The sequence below is a fragment of the Triticum urartu genome, chromosome 2, assembly GCF_003073215.2.
Source record: "Triticum urartu cultivar G1812 chromosome 2, Tu2.1, whole genome shotgun sequence".
Taxonomy (NCBI): domain Eukaryota; kingdom Viridiplantae; phylum Streptophyta; class Magnoliopsida; order Poales; family Poaceae; genus Triticum; species Triticum urartu.
The window spans coordinates 706,145,772-706,166,491 of record NC_053023.1 but is presented as its reverse complement, the minus strand read 5'-3'; positions in this window follow the sequence as shown (position 1 = coordinate 706,166,491).

The following is a 20,720-nucleotide window of genomic DNA, read 5'->3' as shown; positions in this document are numbered from 1 at the left end:
CCCTCATAGCAGAGCAGAGATCCTTTTTCGTTGCAGCAGCCTTCTCAAGGTCCGATGCCTTCGCTTGGTTTTCCTTTTCGAGAACCCGGCAACGATCGGCGGTGACTTTTACTTCCACAGCCATCTTGGCCATCTTGTCTCGGGTCTCGCCATGCGCGGCCTTCTCGGCTTGCAACTCTTCGAACGCCTTCACAGCAGCCGCATTACCTAACCTTGCTTGTTCCTTGGCTCGTGCAAGTTCTGCCCGCAAGGCTTCAATAGTGGCAGCTCCATCTGCAGTCACAACATATTTAAGATACTGGCATCATGCTGCTCTTCCTATGTGGCGTTTACCAGATATTGACACTTACCCTATGCCTCGTCAAGCCTTTTGTTAACAAGCTCAATGTCGGCGTCTGCCGCATCCAACTGCCGTTTTAAATGGGCAAACTTGCTAGTCCGGCTAGCCACCGGAGCTTCCATCAGCTGCACATAGAGGCAGTATGGTTACTACCTGGGAATATGATCCTCTATTCGTCATCGTTTCCGACGACAACCAGAGTCTCAGGGGCTACTATCTACACAGGGCACACCTAGCATGTGCAGGACTATCATACATTCTTTTACGTACCTCAAAGCCTGTCAGTAGACTCATAAAAGCTTCATGCAATCCGCTTTCGGCGGACGATATTCTCTCCATCACCGTATTCATCAGCACACGGTGTTCATCTGAGATGGCCGCTCGCCCCACCAACTCCCTCAGAACATCCGATCGCACACTAGACGGTGCCGGACTCTTTTGTCTACTCTCTTCGGGAGCCGGACATTGGGAGCTTCGGGGGTCAACGGGATTATCTTCTGGCCTCATCGGACTCGGAGAGGCCCTCCGCGATGACACTTCAGGGTCGCCCGCTCCCGGAGCGGAGGAGTCCAAAGGAGGCGTTTCGCTCTCCATTATCTCTGGAAGAAGATCCCCCAAAGATGAGCTCATTTGAGAAGGGCTAAGGCCCGAATTGCAAAAATATATGCGGTGGTTATCTTCTCAGAAGAAAAAGATGGCATATCTGTACTATCAAAGGTATTTCGGGTCACTTATGACTCGTGGGAGGATTGATCCCCCCACGGACTTATTGCGGCAACGACGCCCCCCAGGGTGGCACCCTCTGCGGGAGACTTCTTCTCCCGTTTGGAAGCTTCGGCTTCCGAATCCCCGGGCGCAGTCCTTTTTCTCTTCTGGTCGCCTTCCCTCATGGAGACGCTCGCTCCCTTGGCTAGAATGGGCAGCGTTGGGGGCCCACATCCGCCCGCATTATCCTCCACAGTATCTTCCTTCAAGGGCTCCGGGCAAGATGCGGTCTGGAGCATCTTTTCCAATACCGGATTTTCCAAACCCTCAGGGAGGGGGGCCGAACACCGAATCAACTTCGCCTTTGTGAGCCAGTCCTGGTCAAAAAGCGAACTCTCAGAGATAACTTCGTAACAAAGTAGAGAAAGTATGTTTGGCCGGAAGATGCCTTACCTGTTTGGCGGTGCGGTTGCTACTAAGGCCCACGTCCTCGGTGATTCCCGGACACTCCGTCTGAGGTCTGAAGAATGATTTGTACATCTCCTCGTGCGTCAGGCCGAGAAAATTTTGAATGGCACGCGATCCCTCGGGATTGAACTCCCACAGACGAAGAGGCCGACGTTTGCAAGGCTGGACTTGACGAACCAGCATAACCTGTATCACCGCAACCAAAATAAAATCTCCATTGAAGAGATCTCGAATGCGGCCTTGCAATATAGGCACGTCCTTGGCTGGCCCCCAGCTCAGACCTCTGCTGATCCACGACATCAGTTGTGGTGGGGGGCCCGAGTGGAAAACAGGGGGGCGCCCACTTGGCACTTCTAGGAGCCGTGATGTAGAACCACTCCTGTTGCCACAATTCAGACACCTCTGGAATGGAACCTTTGGGCCACGGAGCTCCCGTCATCTTGCGTATTGAGGCACCTCCACACGCCGCCTGTTGCCCCTCGATCATCTTCGGCTTTACTTCAAAGGTCTTGAGCCACAGGCCAAAGTGAGGGGTGACCCGAAGGAAGGCCTCGCACATGATGATAAATGTCGTGATATGAAGAAAGGAGTCCGGAGCTAGATCATGGAAATCTAGCCCGTAGTAAAACATCAAGCCCCTGACGAATGGATCCAGAGCAAGGCCTAGACCTCGGAGGAAGTGGGAGATGAACACGACACTCTCGTTGGGTTCGGGGGAAGGGACGGCCTGCCCCCGGGGAGGGAGCCGATGCAAGATCTCGGCGGTCAGATATCTGGCCTCCCTCAACTTTTTGATGTCTTCTTCCGTGACGGAGGAGGGCACCCATCGGCCTTGAAGGCTAGATTCGGACATGATTGAAGGTTCGGAGCACCTGACCTAAACTTTGGGCGTTTGAGCTTGAGGCGGGGGAAGGATTTGATTGAGCACGGGAGGGAAAAATAAAAGCCTTGTCCCTTTATAAAGAGGGTGGATATCAAGCATCCTCTCCGTGTCCGTTTGGACTTGCCTATAATCTAGGAGTCCTAGAAGCGGTTGGGTTACCCACGCCCGTATTGATGAGAATCCCGGAATAAGGGGGACACGATCTCTGCTTTAACAAGATGTGCCAAGGAAACCGCCTCGCATAACGCGCTGAGGTGGGACAGTAAAACAGTTCGAATAAAAGCTTGGCCATGGTGTGATGTCACACTACGGAATACGTCAGCAGATTAGATTTGTGTAAATATTATTCTCTCTATGGCAATATGTGGAAACTTATTTTTTTAGAGCCGAACACTATCTTTGTGTTCGAAATCTTCTATGAAGTACTTGGAGGAGGAACCCGCCTTGCAATGCCGAAGACAATATGCACGCCGGACTCGTCGTCATTGAAGCCTGGTTCAGGGGCTACTGAGGGAGTCCTGGATTAGGGGGTGTCCGGATGGCCAGACTATACCTTCAGCCGGACTCCTGGACTATGAAGATACAAGATTGAAGACTTCTTCCCGTGTCCGGGAGGGACTTTCCTTGGTGTGGAAGGCAAGCTTGGCGATACGGATATACAGATCTCCTACCATTGTAACCGACTCTATGTAACCCTAACCCTACCCGGTGTTTATATAAACCGGAGGGTTTTAGTCCGTAGGACAACATACACATCAACAATCATACCATAGGATAGCTTCTAGGGTTTAGCCTCCTCGATCTCGTGGTAGATCTACTCTTGTACTACCCATATCATCAATATTAATCAAGCAGGACGTAGGGTTTTACCTCCATCGAGAGGGCCCGAACCTGGGTAAAACTTTGTGTCCCTTGTCTCCTGTTACCATCCGGCCTAGACGCACAGTTCGGGACCCCCTACCCGAGATCCGCCGGTTTTGACACCGACACCCCTCACTTCGGCCTATGGCTCAAGACCTTTGATGTGAAGCCGAAGATGGTCGAGCGGCAGTACGCAGCGTGCGGAGGTGCTCTAATAAGCAAAATTGCTGGTGCTCCATGGCCGAAGGGCTCCTTTCTAGAGGTGTCTAGATTGTGGCAACGGGAGTGGTTTTATGTCACAGCTCCCCGAAGTGCCAAGTGGGTAGCCGCCCCCACCTTCCGCTCGGGCCCTCCACCACAACTGATGTCATGGATCAGCAGGGGGCTGAGCTGGGGCCCAGCCAAGGACGTGGCCATACTGCACAGCCGCATCCGAGATCTCTTCGAGGGAGATTTCAGTCTGGTTATGGTGATGCAAGTCATGCTGGTTCATCGAGTCCAGCCTTGCAAACGCCGGCCCCTCTGCATGTGGGGGTTCAACCCGGAAGGACTGTGCACTATTCAGAATTTCCTCGGCCTGACGCATGAGGAGATGTACAAATCGTTCTTCAGACCCCAAATAGAGTGTCCGGACACTACCGAGGATGTGGGCCTGAGCAGCAACCGCACCGCGGCCCAAGTAAGTAATCCCATGGCCTAACACACTGTCCTTTTTTATCATGACATCATTCTGAAGAATCGCTCTTTGACCAGGACTGGATAACAAAGGCGAAGATGATCCGGTGTTCTCCCCCCCTTCCTGAAGGCTTGGACAATCCTATGCTAGAAAAGATGCTCGAGCCAGCACCCTGCCTGGTGCCCTCAAAGGAAGATGAAGGGGGGAATAAAGAGGGCGAAAGCAGGCCTCCACCGCTACCTATTCCAACCGAGGGAATGAGCACCTCCGTGAGGGAGGACAACCCAGGGGAAGAATCTGACATTCTCTCGCCCCGGGGAAGGAAGAGGACTACCTCTGAAGACCCAGAAACCAAGGTTTCCAAATGGGAGAAGAAATCTCCACCAGAGGGTCCTGCCTCAGAGGGTGCTCTCGCCGCACAATGTCCGCGCGGGGATCAACCCTCTAACAAGCTGTAAGTAATCAAAAAGTACTTAATAGTGAAGATATCCTACCTTACTTCTGAGGAAAATAACCGAAGTATTTATCTTGCAGTTCGGATCTTAGCCCTTCTCAGCAGAGCTCGTCTTCAGGGGATCTTCTTCCGGAGATGATGGAGAGCGAAACGCCTCCCCCGGACTCCCCAGCTCAAGAAGCGGGCGACCTTGAAGTTGTTGGGGATCGTAGCAGAAAACAAAAAAAATTCCTATGTTTCACCAAGATCAATCTATGGAGTCAACTAGCAACGAGAGGAGAGTGCATCTACATACCCTTGTAGATCGCGAGCAGAAGCGTTCAAGAGAACGGGGATGATGGAGTCGTACTCGCCGTGATCCAAATCACCGATGACCAAGTGCCGTACGGACGGCACCTCCACGTTCAACACACGTACGGAGCGGATGACGTATCCTCCTTCTTTATCCAGCAAGGGGGAAGGAGAGGTTGATGAAGATCCAGCAGCACGACGGCGTGGTGGTGGATGCGGCAGTGATCGCAGCAGGGCTTCGCCGAGCTTCTGCGAGAGGGAGAGGTGTAGCAGGGGAGAGGGAGGCGCCAAGACTTGAGGTGCGGCTGCCCTCCCCCCCTTTATATAGGCCCCCTAGGGGGGTGCGCCGGCCCTAGGAGATGGGATCTCCTAGGGGGCGGCGGCCAAGGGGTGGAGTACCCCCCAAGGCAAGTGGAGGCGCCCCCTCCCCTAGGGTTCCCAACCCTAGGCGCATGGGGGGGCCAAGGGGGGGCGCACCAGCCCACTATGGGCTGGTTCCCCTCCCCACTTCAGCCCATGGGGCCCTCCGGGATGGGTGGCCCCACCCGGTGGACCCCCGGGACCCATCCGGTGGTCCCGGTACAATACCGGTGACCCCGAAACTTTCCCGATGGCCGAAACTACACTTCCTATATATAATTCTTCACCTCCGGACAATTCCAGAACTCCTCGTGACGTCCAGGATCTCATCCGGGACTCCGAACAACTTTCGGATTACTGCATACTCATATCTATACAACCCTAGCGTCACCGAACCTTAAGTGTGTAGACCCTACGGGTTCGGGAGACAAGCAGACATGACCGAGACGACTCTCTGATCAATAACCAACAGCAGGATCTGGATACCCATGTTGGCTCCCACATGCTCCTCGATGATCTCATCGGATGAACCACGATGACGAGGACCTAATCAATCCCGTACTCAATTCCCTTTGTCAATCGGTACGTTACTTGCCCGAGACTCGATCGTCGGTATCCCAATACCTTGTTCAGTCTTGTTACCGGCAAGTCACTTTACTCGTACCGTAATGCATGATCCCGTGATCAACCACTTGATCACATTGAGCTCATTATGATGATGCATTACCGAGTGGGCCCAGAGATACCTCTCCGTCATACGGAGTGACAAATCCCAGTCTCGATTCGTGCCAACCCAACAGACACTTTCGGAGATACCTGTAATGTACCTTTATAGTCACCCAGTTACGTTATGACGTTTGGCACACCCAAGGCACTCCTACGGTATCCGGGAGTTGCACAATCTCATGGTCTAAGGAAATGATACTTGACATCCAGAAAAGCTATAGCAAACGAACTATACGATCTTATGCTATGTTTAGGATTGGGTCTTGTCCATCACATCATTCTCCTAATGATGTGATCCCGTTATCAATGACATCCAATGTCCATAGTCAGGAAACCATGACTATCTGTTGATCAACGAGCTAGTCAACTAGAGGCTTACTAGGGACATGTTGGTGTCTATTATTCACACATGTATTACGATTTCCGGATAATACAATTATAGCATGAATAAAGACAATTATCATGAACAAAGAAATATAATAATAATGCTTTTATTATTGCCTCTAGGGCATATTTCCAACACGACCACTGCAGAAGATAGAGAGAAAATGAAAGGTGTTCCCTATGCTTCAGCCGTAGGCTCTATCATGTATGCAATGTTGTGTACCAGACCTGATGTGTGCCTTGCTATAAGTTTAATAGGGAGGTACCAAAGTAATCCAGGAGTGGATCACTGAACAACGGTCAACAACATCCTGAAATACCTGAAAAGTACTAAGGATATGTTTCTCATATATGGAGGTGACAAAGAGCTCGTCGTAAACGGTTACGTCGATGCAAGCTTTGACACTGATTCGGATGACTCTAAATCACAAACCGGGTACGTGTTTTTATTAAATGGTGGAGCTGTTAGTTGGTGCAGTTCCAAGCAGAGCGTCCTGGCGGGATCTACGTGTGAAGTGGAATACATAGCTGCTTCGGAAGCAGCAAATGAAGGAGTCTGGATGAAGGAGTTCATATCCGATCTAGGTGTCATACCTAGTGCATCGGGTCCAATGAAAATCTTTTGTGACAATACTGGTGCAATTGCCTTGGCAAAGGAATCCAGATTTCACAAGAGAACCAAGCACATCAAGAGACGCTTCAATTCCATCCGCGATCAAGTTAACAAGGGAGACATAGAGATTTGCAAGATTCATACGGATCTGAATGTTGCAGACCCATTCACTAAGCCTCTCTCACGAGCAAAACATGATCAGCACCAAGACTCCATGGGTGTTAGAATCATTACAATGTAATCTAGATTATTGACTCTAGTGCAAGTGGGAGACTGAAGGAAATATGCCCTACATGCAATAATAAAGTTGTTATTTATATTTCCTTATATCATGATAAATGTTTATTATTCATGCTAGAATTGTATTAACCGGAAACTTAGTACATGTGTGAATACATAGACAAACAGAGTGTCACTAGTTTGCCTCTACTTGACTAGCTCGTTGAATCAATGATGGTTATGTTTCCTAACCATAGACATGAGTTGTCATTTGATTAACGGGGTCACATCATTAGAGAATGATGTGATTGACTTGACCCATCCGTTAGCTTAGCACGATGATCGTTTAGTTTGTTGCTATTGCTTTCTCCATAACTATACATGTTCCTATGACTATGAGATCATGCAACTCCCGAATAACGGAGGAACACTTTGTGTGCTACCAAACGTCACAACGTAACTGGCTGATTATAAAGGTGCTCTATAGGTGTCTCTGATGGTATTTGTTGAGTTGGCATGGATCAAGATTAGGATTTGTCACTCCGATTGTCGGAGAGGTATCCGTGGGCCCTCTCGGTAATGTACATCACAATAAGCCTTGCAAGCAATGTAGCTAATGTGTTAGTTACGGGATGTAGCATTACGGAACGAGTAAAGAGACTTGCCAGTAATGAGATTGAACTAGGTATTGAGATGCCGATGATCGAATCTCGGGCAAGTAACATACCGATGACAAAAGGAACAACATATACCGTTATGCGGTTTGACCGATAAAGATCTTCCTAGAATATGTAGGAGCCAATATGAGCATCCAGGTTCCTCTATTGGTTATTGACCGGAGACATGTCTCGGTCATGTCTACATAGTTCTCGAACCCGTAGGGTCCGCACGCTTAATGTTCGGTGACGATCGGTATTAAGAGTTTATGTGTTTTGATGTACCGAAGGTAGTTCGGAGTACCATATTTGATCACGGACATGACGAGGAGTCTCGAAATGGTTGAGACGTAAAGATCGATATATTGGAAGCCTATGTTTGGACATCGGAATGGTTCCGGGTGAAATCGGGAGTATACCGGAGTACCGGGAGGTTACCGGAACCCCCGGGAGGTATATGGGCCTTAGTGGAAAAGAGGGAAAAGAAGCAAAGGAGAGGGCCCCTCCCCCAAGCCCAGTCCGAATTGGGAGGGGGGTCGGCCCCCCTTTCCTTCCTTCTTCCCTTTCCTTCCTTCTCTCCTAATGCCTGATGGAATACTAGCATCCTATACTAAGCATTTAGGATTGCAGGTAAAGGTAACAACAGTAGTAGCAAAGACAGGGTATGCATCAGAATAGGTTTAACGGAAAGCAGTAGCATAGTACACTACTTTAATGCAAGCAGTAGAGAGAAGAATAGGCGATATCTGGTGATCAAGAGGGGGGGCCTACCTGGTTGCTCTGGCAAGAAGGAGGGGTCATCGACACCGTAGTCGAACTGGGGTCGCGGGCAGTCTAAACAAATCTGGCCCTCTAACATAAACGACGAGATGTGAAGGATGGAATCTGGGGCTAGATCGTGGAAATCGAGCCCGTAATAGAACATAATCCCTCTAACAAAGGGATCAAGACTAAAGCCTAGCCCTCGGAGGAAGTGGGAAACAAATACGACACCCTCGTTGGGTTCGGGAGTGGGGATGACCTGCCCTTGAGCAGGCAGCCTGTGCGAGATTTCGGGGGTCAGATACCTGGCTTCCCTTACGCCTGAGCCTTGGGTGTTGTAACTTGAGGTGGGGGAAGGGAAGGATCGAGCGCGAGAAGAAAAGGACAGGCCTTGGCCCCTTTATAAAAAGGGTGAATACCAAGCGTCCTCCACGTGGCCATTTGGAACTTGCCTAAAATCGAGGAGTCATACTAACAAGCACGATTGGGTTACCCACACCCGTGTCGATGAGAATCCCATGATAAGGGGAACACGATCTCTGCTTCGACAAGACATGCCAATAAAACCGCCTCGCAACACGTGCAGTGGCAGGCTGGGAAAAACGGTTCGTAATGGCCGGACCACGGCAGGATGTCACGTTATGAAAAGTTGTCAGCAGACTAGATTTGTGGAATATTATACTCTCTACGGTGGTATGTGGAATTTGTTTTACAAAGCCGGACAAAATCCTTGTGTTCAAAATCTTCTATGGAGTATTCGGAGAAGGAACCCGCCTTGCAATGTCGAAGACAATCTGCGTGCCGGACTCGTCGTCATTGAAGCCTGGTTCGGGGGCTATTGAGGGAGTCCTGGATTAGGGGGTCCTCGGACAGCCGGACTATATACTTTGGTCGAACTGTTGGACTATGAAGATACAAGATTGAAGGCTTCGTCCCGTATCCGGGTGGGACTCTCCTTTGCATGGAAGGCAAGCTTGGCAATTCGGATATGTAGATCTCCTTCTCTGTAACCAACTCTGTGTAACCCTAGCCCCATCTGGTGTCTATATAAACCGGAGGGTTTAGTCCGTAGGACAACAATAATCATAATCATAGGCTAGCTTCTAGGGTTTAGCCTCTACGATCTCGTGGTAGATCAACTCTTGTAATACTCATCATCAAGATCAATCAAGTAGGAAGTAGGGTGTAACCTCCATCGAGAGGGCCCGAACCTAGGTAAACATTGTGTCCCCCGCCTCATATTACCATCAGCCCTAGACGCACAGTTCGGGACCCCCTACCTGAGATCTGCCGGTTTTGACACCGACACACAGCCCGATAGTATAGCATGGCAGACGGACAAGAATGTAGGGCCACTGATGGAATACTAGCATCCTATACTAAGCATTTAGGATTGTAGGTAAAGGTAACAACGGTAGTAGCAAAGACAGGGTATGCATCAGAATAGGTTTAACGGAAAGCAGTAGCATAGTACACTACTCTAATGCAAGCAGTAGAGAGAAGAATAGGCGATATCTGGTGATCAAGAGGGGGGGCTTGCCTGGTTGCTCTGGCAAGAAGGAGGGGTCATCGACACCGTAGTCGAACTGGGGTCGCCGGCAGTCTCGGGGTCTACCGGAAAGAAGTAACGGAGGGGGAATACAATAAATAATAGAGCAATCAAAGTATCACAAAGCATAACAAGATAATACGCGGTGCTAGAGGTGACCTAACGTGGTACTAAGTGATACCGGCAAAGGGGGGAAACATCCGGGAAAGTATCCCCGATGTTTTCGCGTTTTTGGATAGATGAACCGGAGGGGGAAAGTTGTGTGTTCATTATGCTAGGGATGTGTGGCGGACGAACGGGCTACGTATCCGGATTCTTCTCATCGTTTCGAGCAACTTTCATGTACACAGTTTTTTCATCCGAGCTACAGATTATTTTATATTAATTTCTAAAGATTTAAATCATTTTCTAAATTGTTTTAATTCGAAATTAAATGTGAAATGCTAGGTGCACCCAATTCTAGTACACAGAAGTTTACCAGAGGGGCTGACATGTGGGACCAGGGGGGCCCAATTGACCAGTCAAACTTTGACTGGTCAACTGGGGGTAGGGCCCCTGTCATTGTTTGTCTAATTTAACTAACAAATTAATTAGACTAATATAGGTTGAGTTAATTAAATTAATAAATTTTTTATTTATTTATGCTTGAAAATATTTTTTATTATTTATTTAAATAGGGGCAGATTTTTTATTATTTATTTAAATAGGGGCAGGGCCCACTGTTAGTGGCTAACTAGGAGGGGGTTAGTGCTAATCTAACTCCCAATAAGTAGGGGCCTGCCCAATCTGGCAGAGGCGCAGCCGGCAGGGGCTACGCCCGCGCACAGACGGGAGTCGCCGGCGCGGCAGGCCGGCCGGCCGGCCGAAACGGCGGCGAGCGACGCGGCATGGGAGCATGACGGACGGGCGCGGGGCTACGCAATCGGAGGGGCGAGCTCGCGCGGGGCCAATGGCAGAGGCGGGCGCGGCCAACAACGACGGAGCGCGGCGGGCGGCGCCTGGTGCGGTCAGGCGCGGTTGTAGGCAGGCGGCGGGAGGCGCGGCTTGTAGCGGCGAAGCCAAGGGCGACCGAAGGCGGTGGGGGCTAGCAGCGGCAGAAGAAGAATCAGCAGCGGTAGCGTCTAGGAACGGCAGCAGCAACAGGCGGATGCCGCGACAGCAGTGAGGAGCAGGGGCGGCCAGCCGGAGCAGGCCCGGCCTGGCGCGGTTGTCTGCGGCGGCCCTGACGAGCGCGAGGAGTGGCAGGCATATGCCGGCGACTGGCAGGCAGAAGCGGCGCGGGACTGCACGGGCGGGCGCCAGAGCTGGGTGAGGGGAGCGACGGACTCGGGCGGGTTAGCGCGCGTTGCGCAGCAGAAACGGCGCAGTAGATAGGAGTAGGGGAGGAGTGGCCCCAGGCGCGGCCGGAGCAAGACGAAGAGGACGGCGGGACTACGGCTCTACCTAGCTACAACTCGAAACCGAGCTTAATGACAGAGGGAACTGCAGTGGTGCTCACAACGAGGGAGACGACGGCGAGCTCGCATGGACGCGGGGAGGACCGGAGCGAGGCTAATCGCCGGCAAGGGCGGCGATGTATGCGGAGATGACGTTGTCGATGGCGAATGTACAGGACGTCCCGGCTTGATTCGATGCTCGGGGTAGATGCAGCCGAGCACGACGGTTCTCCTGGAGGTCTTCCCAGGTGGTGAGGCGCACGTTGGCCGCGGCAACGATGGCGAGGCGCGCGGTCACCGTGTGAGCTTCCGAGCACAAAATCGATCCAAAGAGGAGGGGGCGAAGGGGGGTCGAGGAGGAACTGGACGAGAGGGCTCTAGGGTTTTCGGTGGGCTCCTTTATAGGTAAAGGAGGGACACGGATGGCCGCCACGCACGCCAAGGCACGGCCATGGCCGTGGATGGCTGCAACGCCTCTGTTCAGTTAACAGAGAGGTAGAAGGAGAGGGGGAGTTGGGCTGGCCTAGCTCTTGTTGCTAAATGGGCCAAAGGTCACAATGCCATATCCAATCATCTTATTCTACTACTATTTTGCATTTCTCCTCTGTTTCTATTTTAAGTTCTACCCAAATGAATTTTGTTGTAGTTGAAATTTGTCACACAAATACTAGGCATTATTTTGAGCATACCAACAAAGTTGGGAGGCAACTGGAGTTAAATAAGTAATTGTTTATTCTGAGAAGGTCATTTTATTTGCTGCTAGACCATTTATTAATTTACTTGAAATTTATTTGTGAGTCAAATGGAGTTAGTTTCAACATGAAAATTGATCAGAGGGAATTATAAAATAATTTGAACATTTTTGTTTTGTTGTTCGAATAAATATTATTTTTACTTTATTTTAAAATTTGAATTTGAATCGGTTTTGAACTAACGCGAGATTAACAACAGTAATCGTGGTGACATGGCATCATTGAAGTGGGATTACTGTAGCATAATTATCTAGGCATCACACTCCCGAGCCCCGAACGGACTCCAGATTATCCCTCCCGAGAGAGTTTAGGGCTTGGCGGCGGCTCCGTATTGTGAAACGCGATGAATCCTTCTCTTTGATTTTTTTCTCCCCGAAAGTGAATATATGGAGTTGGAGTTGAGGTCGGTGGAGCGTCAGGGGGCCCACGAGGCAGGGGGCACGCCCAGGGGGTGGCGCGCTCCCCACCCTCGTGGACAGGGTGTGGGCCCCCTGACGTGGATTCTTCTTCCAATATTTTTTATATATTCCAAAAATAATCTTCGTTGATTTTCATGTCATTCTGAGAACTTTTATTTCTGCACAAAAATAACACCATGGCAATTCTGCTGAAAACAGCTTCAGTCCGGGTTAGTTCCATTCAAATCATGCAAGTTAGAGTCCAAAATAAGGGCAAAAGTGTTTGGAAAAGTAGATACGACGGAGACGTATCAATGGGTATATCTACTTAATGAAACATAAGTTTGAAACATTTGAAAAGTTCAAAGAATTTCAGAGTGAAGTGGAAAATCATCGTAACAAGAAAATCAAGTTTCTACGATCTGATCGTGGAGGTGAATATTTGAGTTATGAGTTTGGACTTCATTTGAAACAATGTGGAATAGTTTCGCAACTCACGCCACCTGGAATACCACAGTGTAATGGTGTGTTCGAACGTCATAATCGTACTTTACTAGATATGGTGTGATCTATGATGTCTCTCACTGATTTACCGCTATTGTTTTGGGATTACGCTTTAGAGACAGCTGCATTCACATTAAATAGGGCACCATCTAAATCCGTCGAGACGACACCTTATGAACTGTGGTTTGGCAAGAAACCCAAGTTGTCGTTTCTTAAAGTTTGGGGATGCGATGCTTATGTGAAAAAGCTTCAACCTGATAAGCTCGAACCCAAATCGGAGAAATGTGTCTTCATAGGATACCCGAAGGAGATTGTTGGGTACACCTTCTATCATAGATCCAAAGGCAAGATATTCGTTGCTAAGAATGGATCCTTTCTAGAGAACGAGTTTCTCTCGAAAGAAGTGAGTGGGAGGAAAGTAGAACTTGACGAGGTAATTATACCTTCTCCCTTATTGGAAAGTAGTTCATCACTGAAATCAGTTCTAGTGATTCCTACACCAGTAAGTGAGGAAGCTAATGATGATGACCATGAAACTTATGATCAAGTTACTACCAAACCTCGTAGGTCAACCAGAGTAAGATCCGCACCAGAGTGGTACGGCAATCTTGTTCTGGAAGTCATGTTACTTGACCATGACGAACCTACGAACTATGAGGAAGCGATGATGAGCCCAGATACATCATAGATGTACCATATCTAATAGAGTGTGATTACGACGTTCGGACACACCATTACGCTGAGGTGTTCCAGGCGGCGTTAGCTGTGAAACTATTCCACATTTTCTTAAGTGTGTGCCAAACTCGTGACTCAAGTATTCTCCTCCACGATCTGATCGCAGGAACTAGATTTTCCTGTCACATTGATTCTCAAACTCACTCTGAAATTCCTTGAACTTTTCAAAGGTCTCAGACTTGTGTTTCATTAAGTAGACATACCCATATCTACTCAAGTCATCAGTGAGGGTGAGAACATAACGATAGCCACCGCGAGCCTCAACACTCATTGGACCGCACACATCAGTATGTATGATTTCCAATAAGTTGGTTGCTCGCTCCATTGTTCCTGAGAACGGAGTCTTGGTCATTTTACCCATGAGGCATGGTTCGCACGTGTCAAATGATTCGTAATCAAGAGACTCTAAAAGTCCATCAGCATGGAGCTTCTTCATGCGTTTGACACCTATGTGACCAAGGCGGCAGTGCCACAAGTACGTGGGACTATCATTATCAACCTTACATCTTTTGGTACTCACACTATGAATATGTGTAGCATTACGCTCGAGATTCATTAAGAATAAACCATTCACCATCGGAGCATGACCATAAAACATATCTCTCATATAAATAGAACAACCATTATTCTCGGATTTAAATGAGTAGCCATCTCGTATTAAACGAGATCCTAATACAATGTTCATGCTCAAACTTGGGCACTAAATAACAATTATTGAGGTTTAAAACTAATCCCGTAGGTAAATGTAGAGGTAGCGTGCCGACGGCGATCACATCGACCTTGGAACCATTCTCGACGCGCATTGTCACCTCGTCCTTCGCCAGTCTCCGCTTATTCCGCAGCTCCTGCTTTGAGTTAAAAATGTGAGCAACCGCACCGGTATCAAATACCCAGGAGCTACTACGAGTACTGGTAAGGTACACATCAATTACATGTATATCACATATACCTTTTGTGATGCCGGCCTTCTTGTCCGCTAAGTATTTGGGGCAGTTCCGCTTCCAGTGACCACTTCCCTTGCAATAAAAGCACTCAGTCTCGGGCTTGGGTCCATACTTTGGCTTCTTCCCAGTAGCTTGCTTACCGGGCGCGGCAACTCCCTTGCCGTCCTTCTTGAAGTTCTTCTTACCCTTGCCTTTCTTGAACTTAGTGGTTTTATTCACCATCAACACTTGATGTTCCTTTTTGACTTCTACCTCTGCTGATTTCAGCATTGCAAATACTTCAGGAATGGTCTTTTCCATCCCCTGCATATTGAAGTTCATCACAAAGCTCTTGTAGCTTGGTGGAAGCGACTGAAGGATTCTGTCAATGACTGCGTCATCCGGGAGATTAACTCCCAGCTGAGTCAAGCGGTTATGCAACCCAGACATTTTGAGTATGTGCTCACTGACAGAACTATTTTCCTCCATCTTACAGCTGAAGAACTTGTCGGAGACTTCATATCTCTCGACCCGGGCATGAGCTTGGAAAACCATTTTCAGCTCTTCGAACATCTCATATGCTCCGTGTCGCTCAAAACGCTTTTGGAGCCCCGGTTCTAAGCTGTAAAGCATGCCGCACTGAACGAGGGAGTAATCATCAGCACGTGTCTGCCAAGCGTTCATAACGTCTTGGTTTTGTGGGACGGGTGCGTCACCTAGCAGTGCTTCTAGGACATAATCTTTCTTGGCAGCTACGAGGATGATCCTCAGGTTCCGGACCCAGTCCGTATAGTTGCTGCCATCATTTTTCAGCTTGGTTTTCTCTAGGAACACGTTGAAGTTGAGGACAACGTTGGCCATTTGATCTACAAGACATATTGTAAAGATTTTAGACTAAGTTCATGATAATTAAGTTCATCTAATCAAATTATTCAATGAACTCCCACTTAGATAGACATCCCTCCAGTCATCTAAGTATAACATGATCTGAGTTGACTAGGCTGTGTCCGATCATCACGTGAGACGGACTAGTCATCATTTGAACATCTTCATGTTGATCGTATCTTCTATATGACTCATGCTCGACCTTTCGGTCTTTTGTGTTCCGAGGCCATGTCTGTACATGCTAGGCTCGTCAAGTCCACCTAAGTGTATTGCGTGTGTAAATCTGTCTTACACCCGTTGTATGTGAACGTTGGAATCTATCACACCCGATCATCACGTGGTGCTTCGAAACAATGAACTGTCGCAACGGCGCACAGTTAGGGGGAACACTTTCTTGAAATTATTATGAGGGATCATCTTATTTACTACCGTCGTTCTAAGTAAACAAGATGCAAAAACATGATAAACATCACATGCAATCAAATAATAGTGACATGATATGGCCAATATCATATAGCTCCTTTGATCTCCATCTTGGGGCTCCATGATCATCTTGTCACCGGCATGACACCATGATCTCCATCATCATGATCTCCATCATCGTGTCTCCATGAAGTTGCTCGCCAACTATTACTTCTACTACTATGGCTAACGCTTTAGCAATAAAGTAAAGTAATTACATGACGTTTATGTTGACATGCATGTCATAAATAAATAAAGACAACTCCTATGGCTCCTGCCGGTTCTCATACTCATCGACATGCAAGTCGTGATCCCTATTACAAGTACATGATCAATCTCATACATTACATATATCATTCATCATTCATCACAACTATTGGCCATATCACATCACAAAACACTTGCTGCAAAAACAAGTTAGACGTCCTCTAATTGTTGTTGCAAGTTTTTACGTGGCTGCTATAGGTTTCTAGCAAGAACATTTCTTACCTACGCCAAAACCACAACGTGAATTGCCAATTTCTATTTACCCTTCATAAGGACCCTGTTCATCGAATCCGATCCGACTAAAGTGGGAGAGACAGACACCCGCCAGCCACCTTATGCAACTAGTGCATGTCAATCGGTGGAACCGGTCTCACGTAAGCGTACGTGTAAGGTTGGTCCGGGCCGCTTCATCCCACGAAGCCGCTGAATCAAGATAAGACTAGTAACGGCAAGAAAATTGACAATATTGACGCCCACAACTACTCTGTGTTCTACTCGTGCATAGTAACTACGCATAGACCTAGCTCATGATGCCACTGTTGGGGATCGTAGCAGAAAACAAAAAAAATTCCTACGTTTCACCAAGATCAATCTATGGAGTCAACTAGCAACGAGAGGAGAGTGCATCTACATACCCTTGTAGATCGTGAGCGAAGCGTTCAAGAGAACGGGGATGATGGAGTCGTACTCGCCGTGATCCCAAATCACCGATGACCAAGTGCCGAACGGACGGCACCTCCGCGTTCAACACACGTACGGAGCGGATGACGTCTCCTCCTTCTTGATCCAGCAAGGGGGAAGGAGAGGTTGATGAAGATCCAGCAGCACGACGGCGTGGTGGTGGATGCAGCAGTGATCGCAGCAGGGCTTCGCCGAGCTTCTGCGAGAGGGAGAGGTGTAGCAGGGGAGAGGGAGGCGCCAAGACTTGAGGTGCGGCTGCCCTCCCTCCCCCCTTTATATAGGCCCCATAGGGGGGTGCGCCGGCCCTAGGAGATGGGATCTCCTAGGGGGGGCGGCGGCCAAGGGGTGGAGTACCCCCCAAGGCAAGTGGAGGCGCCCCCTCCCCTAGGGTTCCCAACCCTAGGCGCATGGGGGGCCCAGGGGGGGCGCACCAGCCCACTATGGGCTGGTTCCCCTCCCCACTTCAGCCCATGGGGCCCTCCGGGATGGGTGGCCCCACCCGGTGGACCCCCGGGACCCATCTGGTGGTCCTGGTACAATACCGGTGACCCTGAAACTTTCCCGATGGCCGAAACTACACTTCCTATATATAATTCTTCACCTCCGGACAATTCCGGAACTCCTCGTGACGTCCAGGATCTCATCCGGGACTCCGAACAACTTTCGGATTACTGCATACTCATATCTATACAACCCTAGCGTCACCGAACCTTAAGTGTGTAGACCCTACGGGTTCGGGAGACAAGCAGACATGACCGAGACGACTCTCTGATCAATAACCAACAGCAGGATCTGGATACCCATGTTGGCTCCCACATGCTCCTCGATGATCTCATCGGATGAACCACGATGACGAGGACCTAATCAATCCCGTACTCAATTCCCTTTGTCAATCGGTACGTTACTTGCCCGAGACTCGATCGTCGGTATCCCAATACCTTGTTCAGTCTTGTTACCGGCAAGTCACTTTACTCGTACCGTAATGCATGATCCCGTGATCAACCACTTGATCACATTGAGCTCATTATGATGATGCATTACCGAGTGGGCCCAGAGATACCTCTCCGTCATACGGAGTGACAAATCCCAGTCTCGATTCGTGCCAACCCAACAGACACTTTCGGAGATACCTGTAATGTACCTTTATAGTCACCCAGTTACGTTATGACGTTTGGCACACCCAAGGCACTCCTACGGTATCCGGGAGTTGCACAATCTCATGGTCTAAGGAAATGATACTTGACATCCAGAAAAGCTATAGCAAACGAACTACACGATCTTTGTGCTATGCTTAGGTTTGGGTCTTGTCCATCACATCATTCTCCTAATGATGTGATCCCATTATCAATGACATCCCCATGTCCATAGCCAGGAAACCATGACTATCTGTTGATCAACGAGCTAGTCAACTAGAGGCTCACTAGGGAAACATTGTGGTCTATGTATTCACACATGTATTACGATTTCCGGATAATACAATTATAGCATGAATAATAGACAATTATCATGAACAAGGAAATATAATAATCATTTTATTATTGCCTCTAGGGCATATTTCCAACAGAAGTGTCGTTGCGGAGGGTCTCTCCGGATCCGGCGAGGCCAGAAGATAATCCTATGGCCACCCGAAGTCCCCAGTATCCGGCTCTTGAAGAGAGCAAACAAAAGAGCCCGGCACCATCTGGTATGCGGTCGGACGTACTGAGGGATCTACTAGAGCGAGCGACTATCTCAGAAGAGCACCATACGTTGATGGGTACGGTGATTGAAAGGATTTCGTCCGCCGAAAGCGGGTTGCATGAAGCCTTTATGAGTCTACTAACGGGTTTTGAGGTACGTGAAATGATGTATATTTTTGACAGTATCACACATTTTAAGGTGTGCCCTGTGTAGATAGTAGCCCCTGAGACTCTGGTTGTCGTCGAGAACGGCAGCAAACAGAGGATCATAGTCCCAGGTAATAACCAGACCGCCTTTATGTGCAGGTGGTTGAAGCTCCGGTGGCTAGCCAGACTGATGGGTTTGCCGGACTAAAGCGGCAACTGGATGCGGCAGATGCCGACATTGTGCTTGTCAACAAGCGGCTTGACCAGGCACAGAGTGAGTAATTTTTCTGGTGATCGTCACATAATAAGAGCAGCATGATGCTAGTATCTTTAACATGTTGTGACTGCAGATGGAGCTGCCACCGTGGAGACCCTTCGGGCGGAGCTTGCCTGAGCCAAGGAGCAAGCAAGGAGTAGTAATGCGGCTGCTTTAAAGGTGGTCGAAGAGTTAAGAGCCGAAAAGGCCGCGCATTGCGAGAGCAAAGAGAAAATGGCCAAGATGGCTGTAAAGTTAAAAGACACTGCCGACCGTTGCCAGCTTCTTGAAGAAGAAAACTGGGCGGAGGCGACGAACCTGGAGAAGGCCACGATGGCGACCAAAGATACCCGCTCTGCGATGAGAGAGAAGAAGGAGGAGTTGCGTCAAGCCGGGGATATCGCGGCTGGGAAACCCTTCATGCCGCGGAGGAAGTTTGGAGATCCTCAGTATGCCCCTCTGGACCGTCTGTGGAGTTCGGCGGACGCATATCTGGACTTGGCGGCGAGTGCTGTCGATGCGGCCGAATACTTCCGAGATCAAACAGATCGTGAAGTGGACAAGCTATTCTGGTCACAATTTAATGTTCCAGAGCATCCGCTTCCATTGACTGATCGGCTTGCCGAATGGGCCGAGCTGAATAGATTGTCCGGACTCGCCATGAGGTCTGTTGTGGATCATCTGTGGCCGGAAAGGCCAAAGCCGAACAACTATTTTAGTTTGGTGCAGCAGTTCCTTGGTGCGGGGCCGTGCATTAATGCGATGAAGAGGTCGACGTGCATAGAAGGCTCGCGGATGGCCCTTGCCCGTGTCAAAACATACTGGGCGGAGATGGATGCCACCACTGTCGTGGCGCAGGGTTCGACCATAGGCCGAGTGGCTGCCGAGCACTATTTTGAAGAAGTTCTTGAAGGCGCTCGTTCGATAGAGGCCCAGTGCTCGAAGAATATTATGTTTGAATGACATGTATTCCCATTGTAAAAATAATGTTTTATTAAGTTTATCAAGGCTGTATTTATACTTTTGCCCAAAAGTATTATGATGCCTCATGTGCGGCCGATTATGTATATATGTATATAACCTGAAAGATTGCAGTCGTCGGCTTCAGCCCCCACGCATATAATGCGGGGGTGTTCGCAGAAGACGCATGTTCACACTTGATCCAACGTCTTGGTCCATTAAGGAGGTGATAGCACAGCGAACTAGGCAACCAGACTATAATGCTTTAACACTTTCACTTAGCCAGAGGAGCTTGACAGTGGGGCTAATATATAGCCCCTGGTGGCTCCGCACTCATCCGAATTTGGGGTGCGTACATGCCTGGCCGGGAAACGGCCCTTCGTTAAGGCGGAGGAATCCCGAAGATTCCGGTAGGTCATCGAGTTGTTGACCAGTCTCATGCTATATCATGACAGTCAGTTTTCGGCTTTCTCTACTGAGGTGCTCGTCCGGATGAACCAGGGCACAATCGCAGTAGTTCTCCTGGTGCTGCCTTAGCCGATAGAGCGGAACGTAAGGAAGCAAAACACAGGAGCCGGGCAAACCCAACATTTGACCAAAGACATGATTCGGAGCTGATGCATATAAGGCCAAACTCGCGATGCCGAACACTCCCTAAGGTATTCGGTCTTTATGGTGCAAACCGGGC